The sequence below is a fragment of the Phocoena phocoena genome, chromosome 6, assembly GCF_963924675.1.
Source record: "Phocoena phocoena chromosome 6, mPhoPho1.1, whole genome shotgun sequence".
Classification (NCBI taxonomy): domain Eukaryota; kingdom Metazoa; phylum Chordata; class Mammalia; order Artiodactyla; family Phocoenidae; genus Phocoena; species Phocoena phocoena.
Genome location: NC_089224.1, coordinates 20,570,111 through 20,591,951, shown reverse-complemented (window position 1 = coordinate 20,591,951; position 21,841 = coordinate 20,570,111).

Here is a 21,841-nt window from a genome sequence, read left to right as displayed (position 1 = left end):
GTTTCTTCTCCCCAAATGAACATTAGATGACTTTCCTCCTCTTCCCTGGGGCAAAGGAAAGAGTGGGGAGGTGAGAGAGGCTGGGTGTGTCATCCCAGTGAGCTCTCTCCATATAGAGACCAGAGGAGTGATGATGGGAAGTGTTTGCTTCCAACTTCTGGCCCTTAAGTCACCACAGAGTCTTATCAAATCATATTATTCCACTGAGGTATTTTATTGATTGCTATTTCTGTTCAAGTATTTCATTTATTGCCTTAAAATAGCATTCAAGTCCTATTTTGACATTTAAAATAGCTCCAGCTTTCTTCTTAAGAATAAGAGCTTTCAACATCACTAATCATTAGAGAAATGCAAATCAAAACTACAATGAGGTATCACCTCACACAAGTCAGAATGGCCATCATCAAAATATCTACAAACAGAGCTTCCCTGGTGGAGCAGTGGTTGAGAGTCCGCCTGCCGATGCAGGGGACACGGGTTCGTGCCCTGGTCCGGGAAGATCCCACGTGCTGCAGAGCGGCTGGGCCCATGAGCCATGGCCGCTGAGCCTGCGCGTCCGGAGCCTGTGCTCCACAACAGGAGAGGCCACAACAGTGAGAGGCCCGTGTACCGCAAAAAAAAAAAAATAAAAACTACAAACAATAAATGCTGGAGAGGGTGTGGAGAACAGGGAACCCTCTTGCACTGTTGGTGGGAATGTAAATTGATACAGCCACTATGGAGAACAGCATGGAGGTTCCTCAAAAAACTAAAAATAGAACTACCATATGACCCAGCAATCCCACTACTGGGCATATACCCTGAGAAAACCATAATTCAAAAAGAGTCATGTACCACAGTGTTCATTGCAGTTCTATTTACAATAGCCAGGACATGGAAGCAACCTAAGTGTCCATCGACAGATGAATGGATAAAGAAGGTGTGTCACATATATACAAGGGAATATTACTCCACCATAAAAAGAAACAAAATTGAGTTATTTGTAGTGAGGTGGATGGACCTAGAGTCTGTCATACAGAGTGAAGTAAGTCAGAAAGAGACAAACAAATACCGTATGCTAACACATATATATGGAATCTAAAAAAAGAAAAAGATGCTGAAGAACCTAGGGGCAGGACAGCAATAAAGATGCTGATGTAGAGAAAGAACTTGAGGACCCGGGGAGGGGGAAGGGTAAGCTGGGCCAAAGTGAGAGAGTGGCATGGACATATATACACTACCAAATGTAAAATAGATAGCTAGTGGGAAGCAGCTGCATAGCACAAGGAGATCAGCTCGGTGCTTTGTGACCACCTAGAGGGGTGGGATAGGGAAAGTGGGAGGGGACGCAAGAGGGAGGACATATGGGGATGTGTATATATGTATAGCTGATTCACTGTGATATAAAGCAGAAACTAACACACCATTGTAAAGCAACTATACTCCAATAAAGATGTTTAAAAAAAAAAAGAATAAGAGCTTTAAATAGCCTTATCTCTCTAAGTGTACCATGTACTGAGTTCTCCCCTCTGGCTCTGTGCCTCTTCGAGTGTTTGTAGGCACTGGTTCTTCATATGGCATATTATTTCTGGCCAATGTCTTGAGATGGTAAAACAGAATTTACTTGCTCTTCTCCCCCTAAGTTTCTTAAAAATTTGTTCCTTAAGCAGTGCATCTACACAAGAAATAAAGTTAATACGATCAAGAATGAAATTTAAGTTCAAGGAAAAGGAAATAGATTTAAAATTAACTGTGAATAATACATGTGTATATGTGTATATTCACTTAAAAATAATTGTTATTAAGTACATAAATTGTTTAGTCATACCATTTTGTAAATGGAAAGTACCTTAGGGGCTGTCTTGTCTAAGCTCTTCATTCTTTTTTTTTTTTTTTGCTGTACCTCGCTGCTTGCAGGATCTCAGTTTCCCCGACGAGGGATCGAACCTGTGCCACCTGAAGTGGAAGCACGGAGTCCTAACTGCTGGACCACCAAGGAATTGCCTAAGTCCTTCAGTTTATAAGGAAGGAAACTGAAATCTAAAGAATCTGATTCTTGTCAATCAGAATAAATTTGAGAAGCAGTATGTGGTTCTGACTCTTTCCAATTTACCAAAATATTTACTCTGACAATATGGAGTTGGCTCCAGCATCACAAAACAAGGCGTGAATAAGCAAAAATCTCAAAAGAATTAATGCTAGTGATATAGACACTTATTTTCAAAGAAAGTTATTATTTAGATTTTTTATTGTAAAAAATTTCAGAAAAGTAGAGAGAGTAATATAATACACCCATCACTTAGTTTTAATACTTGTTAACTGTAACAGTCAGAAAAGGCTACCTTATACTTTGGTAACAAACAACCACAGTGGGTTTACAGTGGCCATTAAAGCACATTTTGCTATATGTTTAACATAGGTTGGTGGGAAGATTGGGGCTTTGGACTTCATTTAGGCATCACTTGGGGGCCCAGGTTGACAGAGGCTCCATAATGTTGTGATATCAGCATTAAAACAAGAGGCTTCTGGGTTTGCTCTGACACAGGCTAAGAGCAGTCTGGAGAGTCGATACAGGTGATTAAATGTTTGTCCCTGAAGTACCTCATTACTTCTGCACACTTTCCATCTGCCAGATCTAATAACTTGGCCACTAATACATTAGCTTCAAGAACGTGGGGGAGTGTAATTCTCCAGGCATTAGAAAGTAGGGGCAACCAGATATTGGTGAACATTAGTGCTGTCTGATTATGCTCTATTTGCTTTACTAATTTGTTGGGAGCAGGTTGGAATATTTTAATGTAAGCTATAGACATAGCATTTACCCCTAAATATTCTACAGAATAAGGACATCTCCCCATTTTTTTTTACAGTATTACAATGTGAATTATAGTCATTATGGCAAGTCACCTCTAAATACTTCAGTATGCATTTTTTTAAATTAAGCTTTCACTTTATAATCACATAATTATTATCATACCTAACAAAATTAATAACTCCCCAGTATCTCCAATGTCAATTCATAGTTAAGTTTCCCAATTATCTCAAAACCTGCCTTTTTGGGTACACACTAGGATACAATTAAGGACTGTACGTTACATTATTATGTCTAGAATAATCTCTCTTAATAAGACATAGACCCCTCCTGTGCCCACCCCAACCCCTTTTCGTACAACTTTAACTTTTTGAAGGGACAGTTATACTGTGTTCTGTGTACTGAATACAGTTGTACTGTAGAAGGTCCCACCTCCTGATTTCATCTGTTTGTTTCATCTGTTTGCTTCTGATGGTAAGTAGAAAGGCTTCATTAAACTCAGGTTAACCATTTTGGACAAGGACACCTCCCAAGTAATAGCATAAAGTTCATATTGTTCAACCAAAGGAGGAGCCACTCTCTGGCTGCCCACTCTCAGCGATGCTAACACAGATCACAGCCAGGTCCTTCCATTGAGTGTTGCATTGCGCCCTTTCCAAAGAGAAATCTGCACAGTGATGTTTTGGCACCATGTCAGTTCCCCACTAAGCCTCACAGGAAAACATTTTAAGATGCAATATTCATTTCCATTTCCAACTCTCCCAGGGAGTGACATTTCAAAGAAATACAGAGAAGCTGTATTTATTTATTTGCTGAAAATTAGGCAAGTCAAAGTAGAGAACTCGCTGTTTGAAAGTCTCAATTCAGCAAGGGGAAAGATCTAAATTCTGTTTAAAATGCCTCTCTGTCCAGTGTTCTCATGTGGTTGTGCTCTGGCTTTCGTGACACCCAGGCCTCTTGGCTTCACTCCTCCCTCTCTGGCCTCTCCTTCTAGTATTATTTACAGACTTCCTGCTGATGCTGAGTGGGCACCTCAGGGTGCTGCCCTAGGTGCTGTCTCTTTGCTCCTGACATACCCTCTTGGGAAGACATTATCCACATCCATGGCTTTAACTGCAGCCTTTGCACTGCTAAGTCACACATTTCAGTGTATTAGTCAGGATTCTCTGGAGAAACAGAAACAGAACCAATAGGAAGAATATGTATGTATATATATACACACATATACACACACATATGGAGGGAGATAGAGATTTATTATAAGAATTGACCCACACAATTATGGAGGCTGAGAAGTCCCAAGATAGGCTGTCTGCAAGTTGGAGACCCAGGAAAGCCAGTGGTATAAATTCCAGTCCGAGTCCAATGGCCTGAGAATCAGAGAAGCTGATGGTATAATTCCCATTCTGAAGACAGTAGAACAACCCCAGCTCAGGTAGTCAGGCAGAGAGCAGATTCTCCCTTCCTCCTCCTTTTTGTTATATTCAGGCCCTCAGTGGATCGGCTGAGGCCCACCTGCATTGGGGAGGGCAATCAGTAAAAAGATCACTGGTTTTCAGGGGTTAGGGGATAGGGAGCAATGAATAGGTAGAGCACAGAGGATTTTTAGGGCATTGAAACTATTTTGTACGGTACTATAATGGCGGATACATGTCATTAGACATTAGTTCAAACCCATAGAATACACAAAACCAAGAATGAGCCCTAAGGTAAACTATGGACTTTGGGTGATTATGATGTGTTCATATAGGCTCACTCATTGTAACAAATGTACCACTCTGATTGGGAATGTTGATAGTATGGGAACCTGTGCTGTGTGTGGTCAGAGGGTATATGGGAAAACTCTCTGTACTTTCTGCTAAATTTTGCTGTGATGTAGCTGCTCTAAAAATCTGCTCTAAAAAATAGTCTATTTTTAAAAACTAGAAAAAAAGTTAGCCCAACCCAATAACTTGAACAGCCCTTCTTAGCTTCTTGGATTACCATCTCCTCCTTTCTGCCAACATGGCATCCAGTGTGGGGAGAGATCTCCAGAAGTCATGGCAGAGGAAAGCGCTGAGGTTGGCCGTGGTAGTCCTCAGTCCCTCCTGGTGTTTGGAGTGGTGTTCTCTTCCAGAAACTGGCTGGCCTTCTCTACTGTGCTTTATGTGGGTGCCCTTGTTGACCTCCTAAGTTCCTTCTTGGAAAAAAAGAAGGTATCAGGCACAAGATAGAACGTAATCATGCCATGGAGCAGCCATACCTGGATGACTATGTGTTACCTCACTTCATCTAAAATATAACAAACTGAAGAGAAGGCTAAAAAAAAACCCCAAACTGAAGAGAAAGCTGATCAGCATGTCAAAGGGATGTGGTAACATGCAGATGCATTTTCTGATCTTCTCAGCATCTTTCCTATCTAAAATCTAATGGAGAGCTGGTCAGTTTTTGTTTTAAATAAAAAATTTTGAGACAGAGGTCATCTATCTTATCTATGTCTTTTCCCCCACAAATAAAACATCTTTGCTGTTTATATATGAAGGTAAAAATTCTTACTTAATTCAATCAATCTTTTTTAAAACAATATAACATCATGAAGAATGTTTTATACATATTTGTTCAGATTTTAATAAAAGTTGCTACCATTTATTCAGGGCATTCATTATTTTAACTTCTTAGGCACCCCACAAGAAAACCGAGACTTGGAAAGATGAAATAAGTTACCCAAAGACACATAAATAAAAAGTGATGGAGCTAGAATTGTATCCCGGACCTGTTTGATTACCAAGGTTGTACTTTCCTCGAATACCCACCTTTCGATTATGATTTCTCCAGGCTGTCTCTCCCACCAGGCAGGTTATTACCTTCATTTGATATAGCTTGCATGGAGCTGTAACTCCAGAGAACCCATTTCTGCCTAACTTTGTAAAATGTATCTGTGATCATAACAGCAGTGACTGTTACACACTTATGATTCAGGGTACTTTGTTAAGTGTTTGATGTACCTCTCTCAGCAACCTATGGATATTTGTATTTTAATCCTCTTTTTTGATAGAGAAAAGGAAACTGGAAAAATTAAAGGGAAGAAACGTGCCCACAGTTCTATGGCTGGTGAATCCCAGAGCTGGTGCCTGAGCTCCTGAACTGTGTTGCTTCTGATCACTAAACATTTTCAGTGGTAGTTTTCCAGAGTACGGTACTGTCTCCTTCTCGCTTAGCGTGAGGGTCCTGTGCTTCTGTGCATGCATTTGGGATCTGTTCTCACCTTCTCTCCTCCGCCTTCATCCATTTACTTGCCATCTTGTTCCTTCTCTGGTTTTATACCCCATTTCTCTACATTTTGCTTCATTTGATCAGAACATGGAACTCAGTCATATATTTGGCCCTGTGAAATATTTCTCAAATAGGGTGTTATGGCCCATATTGTTTCTAAACCATATTTATTTTTTAAACTAAGTTTTATTTTTAATCATATGGTGCTTTGAGATTCTTCTTTCTAATTCTCTTTTGAAAAATTTAAAATCTACAGAAAAGTTGAAAGAAGAGTACAACAAACACCTGAATAAATTTGAAAGAAAAGTACAACAAACACCTGAATATACCTTTTACCAGTTTGTTAACCAGTTTGTTAACTGGTAAAAGGTATATTCACTAGTTGTTCGAATTTGTTTTTCAAAGTAAATTATAGACATCATGACACTTCACTGCTAAATGTTTAAACATGCATTCCTTAAGAATGAGGAAATTATTTTGTCTCCATATATGTATCCAATATCACATGTCAAACCCAATTCCAAAAGATCATATATACTTAGAATTTCTGAGCATGTCATCCATAGCTTTTTCCTATTTAAAATTCACACATTGCACTTGGTGACGCCTCTTTAGTCTCTTTTAATTTAGAACGTTGACTTTTTTTTAAGGAGTCCAGTAGGCCAGTTGTCCTGTAGAATGTCTGGATTTCAGTTTTCACTGGTTATTTCCTCAGGGTGAAGTTCAGGCTGCATATTTAGGCAAGCATCCTACGGCAGTGCTGTCATCTGGGTACTTGCTTTCAGGTCGCATTAGGAGGCTCATAATTTCACCCTGCCTCACTCTGCTGCTGCTGTTTGATCACTTGACTATGGGAGGTTTATATTTGCTTTTTGTTGTGTTGCTAGATTGGCATTCCTTTGATAGAAGCGTAAACATTTCTGGTTGTTAAAAAGCTGGGATGTAAAGAGAACAAGAGAGTGGTAACATCAAGAAGCAAAGACAGCAAATCCAGCTTCACCCAGGGGAGGCTGTGCTTGCTACCTCCTGCCAGGCACAGCATCCTTTTTCTCTTTCCTACAATAGTGCTTCTCACGGCTCTCCCTACCAATCTCTTCCCCTTCACCACCACTCTGGTTTATCCTATGGGCTCTTACGGCCTAATCACATCACTCTTCTGCTGAAAAATCTTTACCAGCTCATTTCTTACAGGGCAAGTTCAAATATTTTCTTGGGGCACAAACTTTCCCTCCTCTGTTTTTCAGTGTAGTGTCTTTATCAATAAACTTTGTTAGTTGAAGTATAACAAGTGTATAGGAAAGTGCAGAGTAATAAGTGTACAGTCTATCAGTCTTCACAAAGTGAACCTACCCAGGTCAGGAAACAGAGCTTTGCTAACATCCCAGAAGCCCTCCTCATTTCTTCTCCCAGGTGCTACCTCTCCTTCCTCCCCAAAGTCCACCACCACTCTCCTGACTTCTAACACCATAGAGTAGCTTTGACCCTTTCAAAAAAAACTTTATGTAAATGGAAATACACAGGATGTATTTTTTTAAGTCTGGCTTCTTTTGTGCAATAGTATGTTTGTAAGTTTCACCCAGGTCGTTCATATGTCTTCATTGTATGAATATATTGGGATTAATTGATCTGTTCCACTGTTGAGGGATATTTGGGTTATTTTCAGTTTTTAAGTGATGTGAGTTGTGTTGCTATCAGCATTCATGTACAGGTTTTTTTCTGTGGGTGATGTCTTCATTTCTATTGGGGATATATCTAGGAGCACAATTGCTGGTCATAAGGTATGTATATGCCCATCTTTAGCAGTTACTGACAAGTCATTTTCAAAGTGATTGCACCAATGTACAGTCCTACCAACAATGTATGAACGTTTTGCTCGCTCCATATCTTTGTCCATACTTGGTATTTTCAGCTTTAAAATTTTAGCCACTCTGGTGGGTGTATAGTGTGTCTCATTGTGGTTTTAATTTGCATTTCTCAGATAACTAAGAACTTGAGCCAATTGGATATCCTCTTTTGTGAAGCCTGCCCTTTTTCTTATAGATTTGTAGAAGTTTTTAATATATTCTATGACTGTCTTGTTGGTTGTATGTGCTGATAGAAATCTTCCCCCCCTGTGGATTGACAGTACATTCACCTGGTATATTTTAATGAACAGACATTCCTAATTTCAACATAGTGCAATTGCTGGGGAACTCTTCTTTTGGATGTCAGAGCATGACTGTGGTTTTCCTGGCCCTCCCTCTGGGCCTGATAGCCTCACAAGACTTTATCTAATGACAGGGAAGAGCATTTGTGGGCACCTTCCCTTTTATCAGGAGGAGAAACAGATCACTCTCAGCAGTATAAGAGACTTCCCTTACATTTCACTGACAAATCAGGTCACATCTCCACCCCTAGCTGCAAGGGAGTCTAGAAAAGTGAGAATCTCTTATGTTACTGACTCTATATTCTGAGGATGGCAAGAGGGAAGGGACTGGAAATAGGCATTGGGAGGCCAATGGGCAAAGTCTACACAAGAAAGGAATTGAGTGCTGGGGCTTCCTGCTGTTACTGGCAAGTGGAAGGCACATTATTTGCCCCTCCCCCCCACACTGAAAAATGTTGATTGTCTGTAATGTTGAGCCATTAAATGAATTCCACTGAAATTACATCATGAAACTGGGATACTATGATGGGTTACTGATGAAAGTGAAATGGGTATGAAAATACCTCCATATGCGCATCTCTTTTAGTGTACATTTTCATATAGAAGCATTTTTAATATGAAAAAATACAAACTTAACATTGGTCATCTTAGGAGGATCATATTAGTGGAGGGAAGCCTTAAAATTTTCTTTCTATACTTCTATATTATATTTAATTTATATTTTTATAACTTTAAAAACATTGTGAAAACCCATACATTTGAGTCATGTTAAAATCAAATCCCGTTTACCAAGGATGAACTGCCTTGGCTCACCATTGTTAATTTAACATTGCCTGCATTTCTGAAATGACCTACTGTTGGAAAAAAATTAGAAACTCCAACAATTGGCTGGATTTGTGGAGTGGATAAACCACATAAGAGATACCTTAGCTTTATTAAAACTCCACCAAGTTCTTACTATGCAAAGTTAAATACGTCATTTATGGGCTGAATGGTCTCAAAATGCGTATGTTGAAGTTCTAACTCCCAGTACCTGACAATGTGACTGTGCTTGGAGATAGGGCCTTTACAGAGGTAATAAAGTAAAAATGAGGTTATTAGGGTGGGTCCTAATACAATATGACTTGTTTCCTTACCTGAAAAGGAAATTAGGACACAGACATGTACAGAAAGGATCATGTAAAGACACAGGGAGAAGACGCCATCCACAAGCCCAGGAGAAGGGCCTCAGAAGAAACCAACCTTGTCTGCACCTTGACTCAGACTTCCAGCCCCCAAAACCATGAGAGAATAAATTTCTGTTGTTTAGGCCACTCAGTCTGTGGTGTTTGTTGTGCAGCCTGCCCTAGCAAACTAGTACAGTTACTTAATATGCATATGTAGTATATTTCTATTCTTTTTTCCCCAGTTTTATTGAGGTATAATTGATAAATAAAATAGTAATATATTTAAAATATACAATATGATATTTGATATTCATATACATTGTGAAAGGACTCCCACCATTGAGTTAATTAACACATCCATCACCTTTCATATGTACCATTTTATTTTTTTCTTTTTGGTGAGAACACTTAAGTTCTACTCTCTTAGCAAATTAAAAAATTATACAATACAGTATTGTTAACTGTAGTTGCCACATTACTCATTAGATCCTCAGAACTTATTCATCTTATAACTGAAAGTATGTTCCCTTTTCCCAGCCTTTCTCTATTTCCCCCAAACCTCCAGCCCAGGCAACCACTTTTCTACTCTCTGTTTCTGTGAGTTCAACTTTGGTACGTCTTCATCCTAGTGGGATGATAAAAGAAAGAGTACTGCTTCATACTTACATCTAACTATGTGTTTAATGTTTTAGCTTTTAACTTAAAAAAAAATTTATTGGCGTATAGTTGCTTTACAATATTGTGTTAGTTTCTACTGTATAGCAAAGGGAATCATCAATATGTATACATATATCCCCTCTTTTTTGGATTTCCTTCCCATTTAATGGTCACCACAGAGCAGTGAGTAGAGTTCCCTGTGCTATACAGTAGGTTCTCATTAGTTATCTATTTTATACATAGTATCAATAGTGTATATATGTCAATCCCAAGATGAATTGGGATGAATTAGCTTTTAACTTTTAAAAACTTTCATAATTCTTTGCTTTTCCCTGTCAGAATAATTCAGTGAAGCGAGTTAAAGCAGGTATTCTTGCCTTACAAATAAGAAAACTGAGGCACAAAGGGATTAAATGATTCAACCAAAGTCACATAACAAGTGAGGGTCAAACAGAGACCAGATTTGGAGGCTTGTTCTCCTGGACCAGTATTGGCCATTTTCTTCTTATCAAGTGGAATATTTAATGATAACTGTCTCAAATGGGGCTTATTTCCAAGTACGTCAAAGCCACCCAGCAAATGCATATTGAGCACGTGTGTGTGTCAGTCTTTCTTAGGAGCTGAGGGGACAGTGATGGAGAGAACATGGTGTCTGCTTTTGAGGAGCACGCAGTCTAGATGTGTTGACAGACCCCTAAATGAGCAATATTGTTTTTGTTTTTGTGGTACACGGCCTCTCACTGTTGTGGCCTCTTCTGTTGCGGAGCACAGGCTCCGGACGCGCAGGCTCAGCGGCCATGGCTCACGGGCTCAGCCGCTCCGCGGCATGTGGGATCTTCCCGGACCGGGGCACGAACCCGTGTCCCCTACATCAGCAGGCAGACTCTCAACCACTGCGCCACCAGGGAAGCCCTAAATGAGCAATATTTTACGCAGTGTGAAAAGTACTACAATAACAGTGTGAGTAAAGCATTGTAGCAACACCATTGAGGAGGACTTCACAGGTGTGGTGGAATTTGTTCTGCGCTTAAAGAAAGTGAAGGAGCTTGTTAGATGGAGGTCAGGTTTCCAGCAGAAACTTCACTTGGGGAGTTGAGAGTTGTGTGATGTGGAGCCCAGAACATGGTGGCTGGAGAATAGACTGAAGGACAGTGGTGAGGGGTTGGGGGGTGGTCGGGGAGGGGTGACAATTCTAAGAGCCTTCTATGCATGTGAGGGAGTTTGGCCTTCAACCCATATAGCAGAGGTTCTCAAGATTGTTGCACGTCTCTTATGAGGTAAAGAATTAATGGAAATCTGTCGTAAGATTGTTGAATTTTTATTTTACTAAGTAAAAACCAAGCTTCTGTCATCTGAAATTCAACATCATTTTATACAAGGAGCAACACCAAGAATGTAGGCGAGTCATATTTCTACTAAAAAAAATGTTGAATACATTTAGCTTTATGAAAAACTGTATTCTCCATTTTTCACTAATTTCACCAAGACAGAGTTTGGGAGGGGCACCCTACAGATCACACTTCTCAAACTTTAATGGGGATACATGAATCACCTGAGGATCTTGTTAGAATGCAGATTCTAATCCTGGGTGGGGCCTGAGAGTCTCTGGCTCTAGAAGCTTCTATATCAGGTCCTTGCTGCTGGAGCCTCGACCACATTTTGAGTAGCAAAGCTTAGTCTACACAGCAAGAAACCAGAATATTGGCTTGATCATACTTGTATTTTAAGAAGTCAAACCAGAAGTTAAACCGTGTGTAAAATTGGTTGCAAATGAATTGCTACTTCAGTTAATCACACAACAAAAGTTCTGCAGATATTTGTCCTGTATGTTATAAAAGATAACTTTAACTTAGATTTCTGGTCTGCTGATTCATTGTGGGAATTCCTCAAGGAGGCAAGATTACCTCAAATAGTCACCAAAAATGCATCCTTTGAATTTACTATATATGTCTACCCTAATTTAATAGTTTAGCCTTACTATAGAAATGAAATTTTGTGGAATTTTTATAAGTTGTATGTTTCAAGAAGAGAATATCTGTAGCCAAAAATAAAGTGACTTAAAAATAGTATAAATTGAAGCAGCAGTAGTTGATTTGGTGCCATCTTTTCCCAGGGACTCAAGCAGTGATTGAGTCCCGTACATGAAGAACAGATTGTTACATGTGAGGCCTATTAGAAGTTAACTCCAAAGCAGATGTTCCTGAAGATTCTGTTACCATTATAAACAAGCTGCTCTCATTTTATAGAAAAACAAATATGTAATAATAAATTATCATACTTACCTTAATGGCTTAATAAGGCTTCCTTAGTAAACAGTCACAAATGGGGATAGGAAGTTTAAAAATGTACTATTTAAAGTAACTAGTATTTTTATGACATCAGAAGCCTAACGTATAGTGAACAGTAACAGATGGTGAATCTTACAAATATCTTATAATTATTGGGAAGGCTGCTGGAATCCAAGGCAGAAAATAGCAAAGGAGAATGACTTTGGGGTCAGTTGTCATTTTACAGAAGCTCTAAGTTCAGAGACCAGATGGTATTCTTTAAGAGATTAATTCAGAGATGCTCCCCACAAAAATCTTTAATAGGTGATTATTTTCCCAAAGCCTATTTGAGCACCAGCCCTCAGAGGACTTACAGCTTTTAAAGGGGTTCTTATATTCTTTGGCCTTTTATTCCATAATTGGGTGTCCAGTACCTTGAATAAACATGACTCCTGATGAATTCAAAGCCCAACTTTATGTAGTTCTCACTGCCTCATTAAATTTCTCTCAGTGATTCAGCCTTTCCCTGACCCCTGGAAGAGACTCAGGCAGGCCCATGACTCTCCTGCTCGCTTTAGTAACAGACAAGTCTTAGGCACCTTATGAAACTCAGCCTCAATTCCAAAATATAGTATAGGCAACCAAAATAGTTCAAACTTTTAAAATATTTATAAGGCTATATTACCTCCTAAATTCCCAGCTAGTGAGAAGAAATAGAGGGAAGAATAAATGGGGATGTGTGTATATCTTTAAAATTCAGAACCTCGAAGAGTTTGAACTGAGGTCCTAACATATACATTAAACAAAATTAAAAAGAAACTACCAGTTGGTTCATCAAGTAAATGAAGGGCTATTACTTTCCCTCTCCCTCTGTGCCCCCTCACGCAGAGCACTGGTCTTTAAGTGGGATCATAATGCTCAGGGTGTTACAAGATTATCCTCTGTGATGCAGGGAAAATATTGGAATTTCTTTTTACTTTTATTTGTCCAAAATAAGTTACATTAAGCTTCACTATCATTTAATGTTTTAACTGACTCTAGTACATGCATTCTGAGTGTGTGTGTGTGTGTGTGTGTGTGTGCTTGTGTGTGTCTCGGAATTGGATTGATGGACGGATGGATAGACTGATAGATAAATGGATGGATGGATGTACATTTTTTTAAAGCTAGGACTGTGAGATAAACAGAAATCTCTGGTCTAAAATATTGGGTTGGCCAAAAAGTTCATTCAGGGTTTTCCTTAGTCTGGAAAACCCTGAATGAACATTTTGGCCAGCTCAATACTAGAACAGTTTTGTTTTGCATTTTCAGAGCCTGATCGGTTTACTTAATTTACTCAGGTTTTCCTTAAGGGGTACAATATCAAGTAATTAATTTTTATCTTTTTTAAAATAAAATTTATTTTTTATTGAGATATTGATATAATTGACATATTATATTAGTTTTAAGTGTACAATATGGACCTAATTTTTAGATGGAAAAATCAGTAACATCAGTAATAGTACATCATAGATATTATCTAATTTACAAAGTGATTGTCTTGAAAACTTAGTTCTAATTTTCTTGTATCAGAATTCATTTTGAATAATGCTGACCTATAATGAGATCTGTTTTACAGCATGAATGGAAACATATAAGGATATCTGTTTCACAAAACCAGGGCTACTCTTATACATATGATGTATTGATATTATGTTGTCTATTCCTTCCTTTGAAACGTTGACTAGTTTCTATTAAATTAATGGTACAATCTATTATGGTTGCAACCCACAGTTTGAAATTCACAGGGCACCTGTGGGACTTCTCAGGCCCCGTAATTTCATGAGCCAATTCCTCATAATAAATCTCAATCAATCTCTCTGGATAGATAGATAGATACATAATGCTAATGGCGTTGTGTGGAAGCCCAGAGCACCCATATCCTTACTCTGGCCAGCCACATTTCCTGAGGCAAAACAATTCCTGTCAGTACAGGCAGAAAATGCCTCTGAATGGAGCTTTGGCATCTGCTGTCACTGAACCCTGGTTTCCTCATCACCTTGTTCTCCAGTCTTGGTGGGAGTGAGGAAGGATGAGGTGGGGATGAGAAAGGAGGGTGCAGAGGAAATTCTGCTTGTGCTCTTAGCTTGGCACACACCATAATTTTATATGTTTAAAGCACACCCTGAGTTCTTATAAAGGCATACTCAGGAAAATGACCTATTTTTAGTTCTCTATTATGCTTTCATCATAAATACATATTACTGTATTTTTAAGGCAGAGTTCAATTTTGGCACCCTATTCATGTTACTTAGGCATCAGAGAACTTGGCAAAAATGGTAGGCAGTGACAAACAAAAAGTAGTAGGTCCTAGTAATTGCTTGTATTTCCTTTTGCTTAGCCATTGTTTATTTCTTTCATCTTTTATTATATTACATTTTTCTCCATCACAGAACATTCTGGCCTGAGGTTAATTTACTTTCAAACTCAATGAACACAAGAGTGACACTGTCCTCATTTCTGCTTTATTGCATGACTCTAAGGAGGTGCTAAAATGATTCCTCCTCCCTGAGGAAAATGAATTTTCTGTGTGTTTTGCAAGCTTTAGGTCTAATTTGCATATTCATAGCAAGGCAATTATCTTGATTTTTGAAGAAGACATTCATTTACAATAACAAAAAATTCAGAATCCTTTCACTTGAATTATCTAAATAATTATCACAATTTCTCTCAGCAGTGATGTAGATGTGATCCCAGATGCCACTTGGCCTACAATGCAAAAGCAACTACAAATCAAAGAAGCAAAACATAATTTATTGTGACATTTATCCTACTTTATAGAAGACCAAGACTAGATTCATTGCAATCCACCTTCTCAGTAACCCTGGTTGGGTCAATTCATTACTGGTGAGGCATCCAGAAAATGCTGATGATATATGTGGTCATGTCAGAGCTTTTCAGCTAAATTTCTGACTTGTATTTGTCATATCGTTTGGTGATGGGATTTTAAGATTGTAGGAGAAAAAAGAAGCGATTTTATGACTGCCTGCTGGAAAAGGCTGGTGGGGTGGCAGCTTAGGAGTTCTGGGTAAGTTCTTTTTAAAAAAAAAAATTATTAGTTACCTATTTTATACATATTAGTGTATAAATGTCAATCCCAGTCTCCCAATTTATCCCACCCCTCCCCCACTTTCTCCCCTTGGTGTCCATACGTTTGTTCTCTACATCTGTGTCTCTATTTCTGCCTTGCAAACTGGTTCATCTGAACCATTTTTCTAGATTCCACATATATGTGTTAATATACGATATTTGTTTTTCTCTTTCTGACTTACTTCACTCTGTATGACAGTCTCTAGGTCCATCCACATCTCTACAAATGACCCAATTTCGTTCCTTTATATGGCTGAGTAATATTCCATTGTATATCTGTACCATATCTTCTTTATCCATTCGTCTGTCAGTGGGCGTTTAGGTTGCTTCCATGACCTGGCTATTGTAAATAACGCTGCAATGAACATTGGGGTGCATGTGATTTTTGAATTATGCTTTTCTCTGAGTGTATGCCCAATATGGGATTGCTGGGCCATATGATAATTCCATTTTTAGTTTTTTAAGGAACCTCCATATTGTTCTCCATAGTGGCTGTATCAATTTACATTCCCACCAACAGTGCAAGAGTGTTCCCCTTTCTCCAAACCCTCTCCAGTATTTATTGTTTATAAATTTTTTGATGATGGCCATTCTGACCAGTGTGAGGTGATACCTCATTGTAGTTTTGATTTGCATTTCTCTAATCATTAGCAATGTTGAGCATCCTTTCCTGTGTTTGTTGCCAATCTGTATGTCTTCTTTGGAGAAATGTCTGTTTAGGTTTTCTGCCCATTTTTTGATTGGGTTGTTTGTTTTATTGATATTGAGCTGCATAAGCTGCTTGTATATTTTGGAGATGAATCCTTTGTCAGTTGCTTCGTTTGCAAATATTTTCTCCCATTCTGAGGGTTGTCTTTTCGTCTTGTTTATGGTTTCCTTTGCTGTGCAAAAGCTTTTGAGTTTCATTAGGTCCCATTTGTTTGTTTTTATTTCCGTTTCTCTAGGAGATGGGTCAAAAAGGATCTTGCTGTGATTTATATCAAGGAGTGTTCTTTCTATGTTTTCCTCTAGGAGTTTTATAGTGTCCAGTCTTACATTTAGGTCTTTAATCCATTTTGAGTTTATTTTTGTGTATGGTGTTAGGGAGTGGTCTAACTTCATTCTTTTACATGTAGCTGTTCTGGATAAGTTCTGAGGAGGAAAACTGCTGTCACTGACCTCACCGACTCCATCCCTGTTGAGCTGCCTGGTGTCACATGCAACTGCCACTACCTCCTGGAGTGCAGGACCATAGCCCCCTTCTCCTACCAGGAGCTGCCTGGTCCATTTCTTCTTGGCAGGTCCGGACCAATTGCCTCACAGAGAACCTCCTGATTTTCTTGGGTCTCTGTCTGTCCTGCACTACTTTTCCTCCCCGCACTGTCAGGTTTTCTAAACTTTCTCCCATCCTTTTTCTCCAGAGAATTCAGTGCACACCTGGGCAGGACTAGGGGATCTGCGGGGAGAAGATATGAGTCCATACTTCAAGAGTGAGTGGAAGCTGGAGCCTCCGCAGCGCCCTTAGGACATTTCCAACCTGGCGACACAGATGCGTGAAAATGCTCTGTCACTTTCAATCCCTGCCCAGGCTGGGCACAAGGGCGGCTCAGAGCGGCAGGTGAGGTCAGTGACCTCGGCAACTGCTCAGGAGCAGGGAGGGCTCACACTGTCCACTCTCATCTGCCCAGTGGACCTCTGGGAGCCCACATCCCAGCTCTGCAGGACTTCAGCCCAGGCCCCAACCTGGGAGCTTCGGAGACCTCTGCTCGTGCCTATCCACAGCATCCTTTCCTGCTCACCCTTTACACACCGACCGTGAATCCCTCTCCCAGATTCATCCTGGCCTTCCTCAAATCTTTCCCTTCACCCCCACCCACCTGCTCTCCTGACCTCACACTTGAATTTGTCTTTCAGTGGGCAGTTAGGAGATTACGTTTTCCTCCAGCCATTCCTAAGTGAATCAGGGGTAATTCCAGGACTGGAACTCAAAGTCCTTAGGCAACTGGTTCTACACTTAACTTTTTTTTTTTTTTTTTTTTTTTTGCGGTACACGGGCCTCTCACTGTTGTGGCCTCTCCCGCTGCGGAGCACAGGCTCCGGACGTGCAGGCTCAGCGGCCATGGCTCACGGGCCCAGCCGCTCCGCGGCATGTGGGATCTTCCTGGACCGGGGCACGAACCCGTGTCCCCTGCATTGGCAGGCGGACTCTCAACCACTGCGCCACCAGGGAAGCCCTCTACACTTACTTTTGACTTTTATTTCTTACCAATCTTCTAAATGAATCCACTTCTCCAGGGATGCAGAATACCTGCACACATACACACACACACACACACACACACACACACACACACACCCCAATGGCGGTGATGATGATCCCTGCTCTCAGCTTTTCCTGGTGGTCCAAGTTCTAATTCCCCCTTCAGCCTGTTCTTTTCTTGCTGGGATGTCCCTCAGGCCCTCGTGGTGGCTGCAGTCCATCATCCACCTTCTCTCACAGGCATACTCTTTCCCACACATTCTACTTCTTGGTAATGTCTACTGGTTGTTTCCACTTTTAGTGTCTTGGTTTTTCTGTTACAAGCAAATTCAAAACTCTTTAAGAGGAGATACTATCTCTTTTTGCTATGTTTCCTCCATCGTATGCAGCAGAAAACTGGGTGTCTAGAGGCAAATCGTATTTACTGATAATTAGCAGGGCCTCCATAACCCCCGAGATTCCAGTAAGGTGGTCTCCCAGCCTCAGTTACGTGGGTGGTCAAGGTCCAAGTCCCCTTCTAGATTCTGCAGGTTCCTGGGGGCATCAACCTTCCCCATCCCCCTACTCCCAGGTGAGCTGCCTTGCTCTGCAGAATGCTGATCCAGATACAAAGTCCAGCAAACAAACAAAAATCCATTCACAAAAGCATCTGAGAGCCTAGTAGGACTTACTGACAATTTGAGAAGGAAATGTTAGAAATGTTTTTTCTAACACACATATTCATCAGTGGCCTACCTGGGCCTCCTCTCTCCTCCCTCCCTCCTCTTTTCGCTCTACCCCCATCCTTTCAAAAGTAGCTCCCTGAGAAGTGCAAACCACTCCCCACCCCATCTCCTTTCACTTTCTCTGCAAAGCAACCTACCTCTTTCTCTTGGTGCCCAGTACCTACTGACACCATTGCTTTTAGGGCTTCCCTTGTGACCCCAGTAGTGCATCAAAGTTATTTTCTCAAGAAGAAAGTTCTATCTCTCCTGGGAAATCTGGTACAGCTGTTAGAATAACTTTTTAAAAAAACTTGTTACATTGAAATATCTGCTCACTTCATTCTGAGGCTTCTGCTGTTCCTCCTTTCCCGTTTGTTAAATTGCCGCGTATTGTTACTGAATGACCTCCTCTCCCCGCCCCCTTTCCTATCTTCAGGATTTCGTTCCTGTGCACTTTCAAAAGGGCCTTATTCTTGACCTCCAGAACCTTGGACTTCATTCAAGCACTTTCCCCAAAGTAACCTTTTCCTTCTCAAGTGGATAAGGCTGACAAAATGGAGATATCAAAAATGGCAGTGACACCTGTCTGGGTTACTTCGCTTATTTAGTTTACTTTATGAAGTACTTCTATTCGTCTACCAGTAACATTATCAATACTCAACAACAGCAATGATGCCTTGGCAATCTCCAACATGATGACTCAGTGGAGATAGCTGCACGCCCTCCTGACTTTTTAAGTTATGCTCTTTGTCACCTTCTAATGTCACCTGTTCTCCTTTGCCAAGACTGCTACCACTTACCTCCATTAGTTCTTGAATTTGTTTTTTCCTTACATCCATTAGAATCAGTGTAAGCTAGCTCTGCAGAAAATGCTGCCAAAGTCTTTAAACTATCTTACCTTCCCATAAGACATCCTAGTTCATGTTTCTAATTCAACTACAGCTCATAATTCTAAATTGTTTCTTATTTCTGTCTTCACTGGAATCTTGAGTATTGCATAATTTCACATCCTTGGTAAGTTTTTCTTAAATTTTTCTGGTGCGAGTAGTTCGTGGACACCGTACAATGTCACTCCAATGGTTGTACTACTTCCTAAACAAGCCCCAGTTCCTGCCCCTCAAAGCGTGCACACGCACACACACACACAAAATCAAATGGGTGCTGCCAATGATTCTCATTTTTGAGAGATAATTTCTAGTTTTCAAAAGTGAGTTCAATAGCTACCATTTTAAAAAAAAATCGAGCATAACTTTTTAGCCCTACCCAGATGTTAGCTGTTTTTATTTGGGAATATTTGCCTCTTGAAGATTTGCCCCTTGAAGATGGAAAAGAGTTATTACACAGCTATGATGCCAGACAAGAGTAGATGCTTACATAGCACTTTCACTAATTTGCAGAGAAAAGGCACTTACAGCTTGGACACCTCCTTAGATTGCCCCCTTCTTTCCAGCAGGCTAGAGAAACTCTCTAGTCTCATCTCCCTTGATTATATCAGGGGAAAAGCTAAAGTGTCAGACAATACACGGCTGGCCTGCCTCGTGCTGGTCCCACGGGGCCTGGGTTCTGGCCACTGTGAGAGTTTTTGGCAAGTTAACCTCTCAGAGTCTCAGTATTCTCCTTTATAAAGTCGGCACAATAATAAAATAAGAAGAATAACGAGATACTGCTGGACACAGGAGGGATGTGCTGTCTGCATTCTACGTGTTGGCCCTGGGACATAGCCTGCCTCTCTGAATCTGCCCCACCACAGTCCCTGCTCTGGCTCACCTCGTCCTGGGCTGGTAGAGGGGAGATTCAGCTGTTTCTGCTGCAGCCTCCCCACCAGCCCCACTGCTAACCATTCAGGCTCCCCTCCCTCTGCTTGTGTCCAGTGACTCACGTGGGCCTCTGTGTTTTCCTGGCTGCAGCTTCCTCCCTATCCAAGCCTACCTGATAGCCATCTTTCTGGGAATTCCTACGAAATCATGGTGCTCCAAGGCTTCCACCTCTTACTTTTTTAGTACAGTCATAGATTTATTTGGCTTCAAACACATTTTCTATCATTCTGGGGAATGATGTGAGTAAGAGGGTGAGGCGATAGCGTTTCCTCAGTTGACATCGTGAAACAGAAGTGTCACAGTATAGTTGGACTTTTTCTTTGGTTCCTAGTGAGTTTGGAATTGCTTATGTCATTCTTTATTTTTAAGGAGTAACATCTTAAACATCATCCAAGCTACATCTTAGATCCTTGAAATTATAAGACAAAATGACTAAGGAAGAGGGCATCCAAATGTAATATACTCACAATAGCTAATATTAGCAATTAATAGGGGAGGTACTATGGCCTCATAGGCAGGGTGCTTTGCTCCTGCACTGCTCTGACAGATGCATAATTCTTCCTGAAACAACTCAAGATTTACCTTTTTTGCTATTATCCACTTGGACCCTTATAGTAAGTACCACACAGTGTAAGGTTTGTCCATTTTCGGGGCAGTTTATCAACAGTTTTGTTCATATTTGCTCCTATTTCATGGCTGCAAAATTTTCCATCTCTGATGGGTTCCTTTGGAATGTTTACTACTGCAACTCTTGGCACACTTGTGCCCAGGAGAGCAGGACAGTTGTCCACGTGTTTGGACACTGTGTTGACACAATCCAGCATTCCACTGGGCACTGATTCACATTAAGCTGGAGGGAACTAAAGCTTTTTCCCCTCCATATGTAGTTATTGTTTTTTGCCAGTTGTGAACTTGGACAGCCCCTTGTTTTGCCACTTCGCATAGGAACCTGACTTTACCCTCTATCCCTATTATAATTCATTGTGTTAGATTCATTCCATCCATTCTAGGCTGTGAAATGCTTTTGGATCTCAACTGTCTCCCATATCTTAGCCCTCTTCTGCTTTATAACATTTGCAAATGAGATGGGTTTCCCTCGGGGCCTCACCCAGTCATTAATAAAAAAGAAAAAAGGCCAAGGGCCAAGACTGGTAACACATTCCTCTGAGTCAGGAGACTTCAGAGAGAAAACTGGTCACTGTGTCCAAAAGGACAAAGTGGATGGCATGTGTGCGTGTTCTAGCATTCCCTTTAACTCCAAGGATCGTTTTTTAAAATATAAAAGTGCAGGAAGTTTAAGATATCAAAAATCAGGCTTTTATTCAAACCAGGCAGTCAAAAACGCTGGAGACCCCCAAACTGGGATGTTATAACTGGGCCCTTCTTAGGTGCCACCACGAGATACGGGTGACAGAGTGAGTGTTAAGTCATCCTGCACATGTTTTAAATTTTATTTATTTATTTATTTTTGGCTGCGTTGGATCTTTGCTGCTGCACGCGGGCTTTCTCTAGTTGTGGTGTGTGGGCTTCTCATTGTGGTGGCTTCTCTTGTTGCGGAGCACGGGCTCTAGGTGTGTAGGCTTCAGTAGTTGTGGCACGCGGGCTAGAGTAGTTGTGGCACGCAGGCTCTAGAGCGCAGGCCCAGTAGTTATGGCGCACAGGCTTAGTTGCCA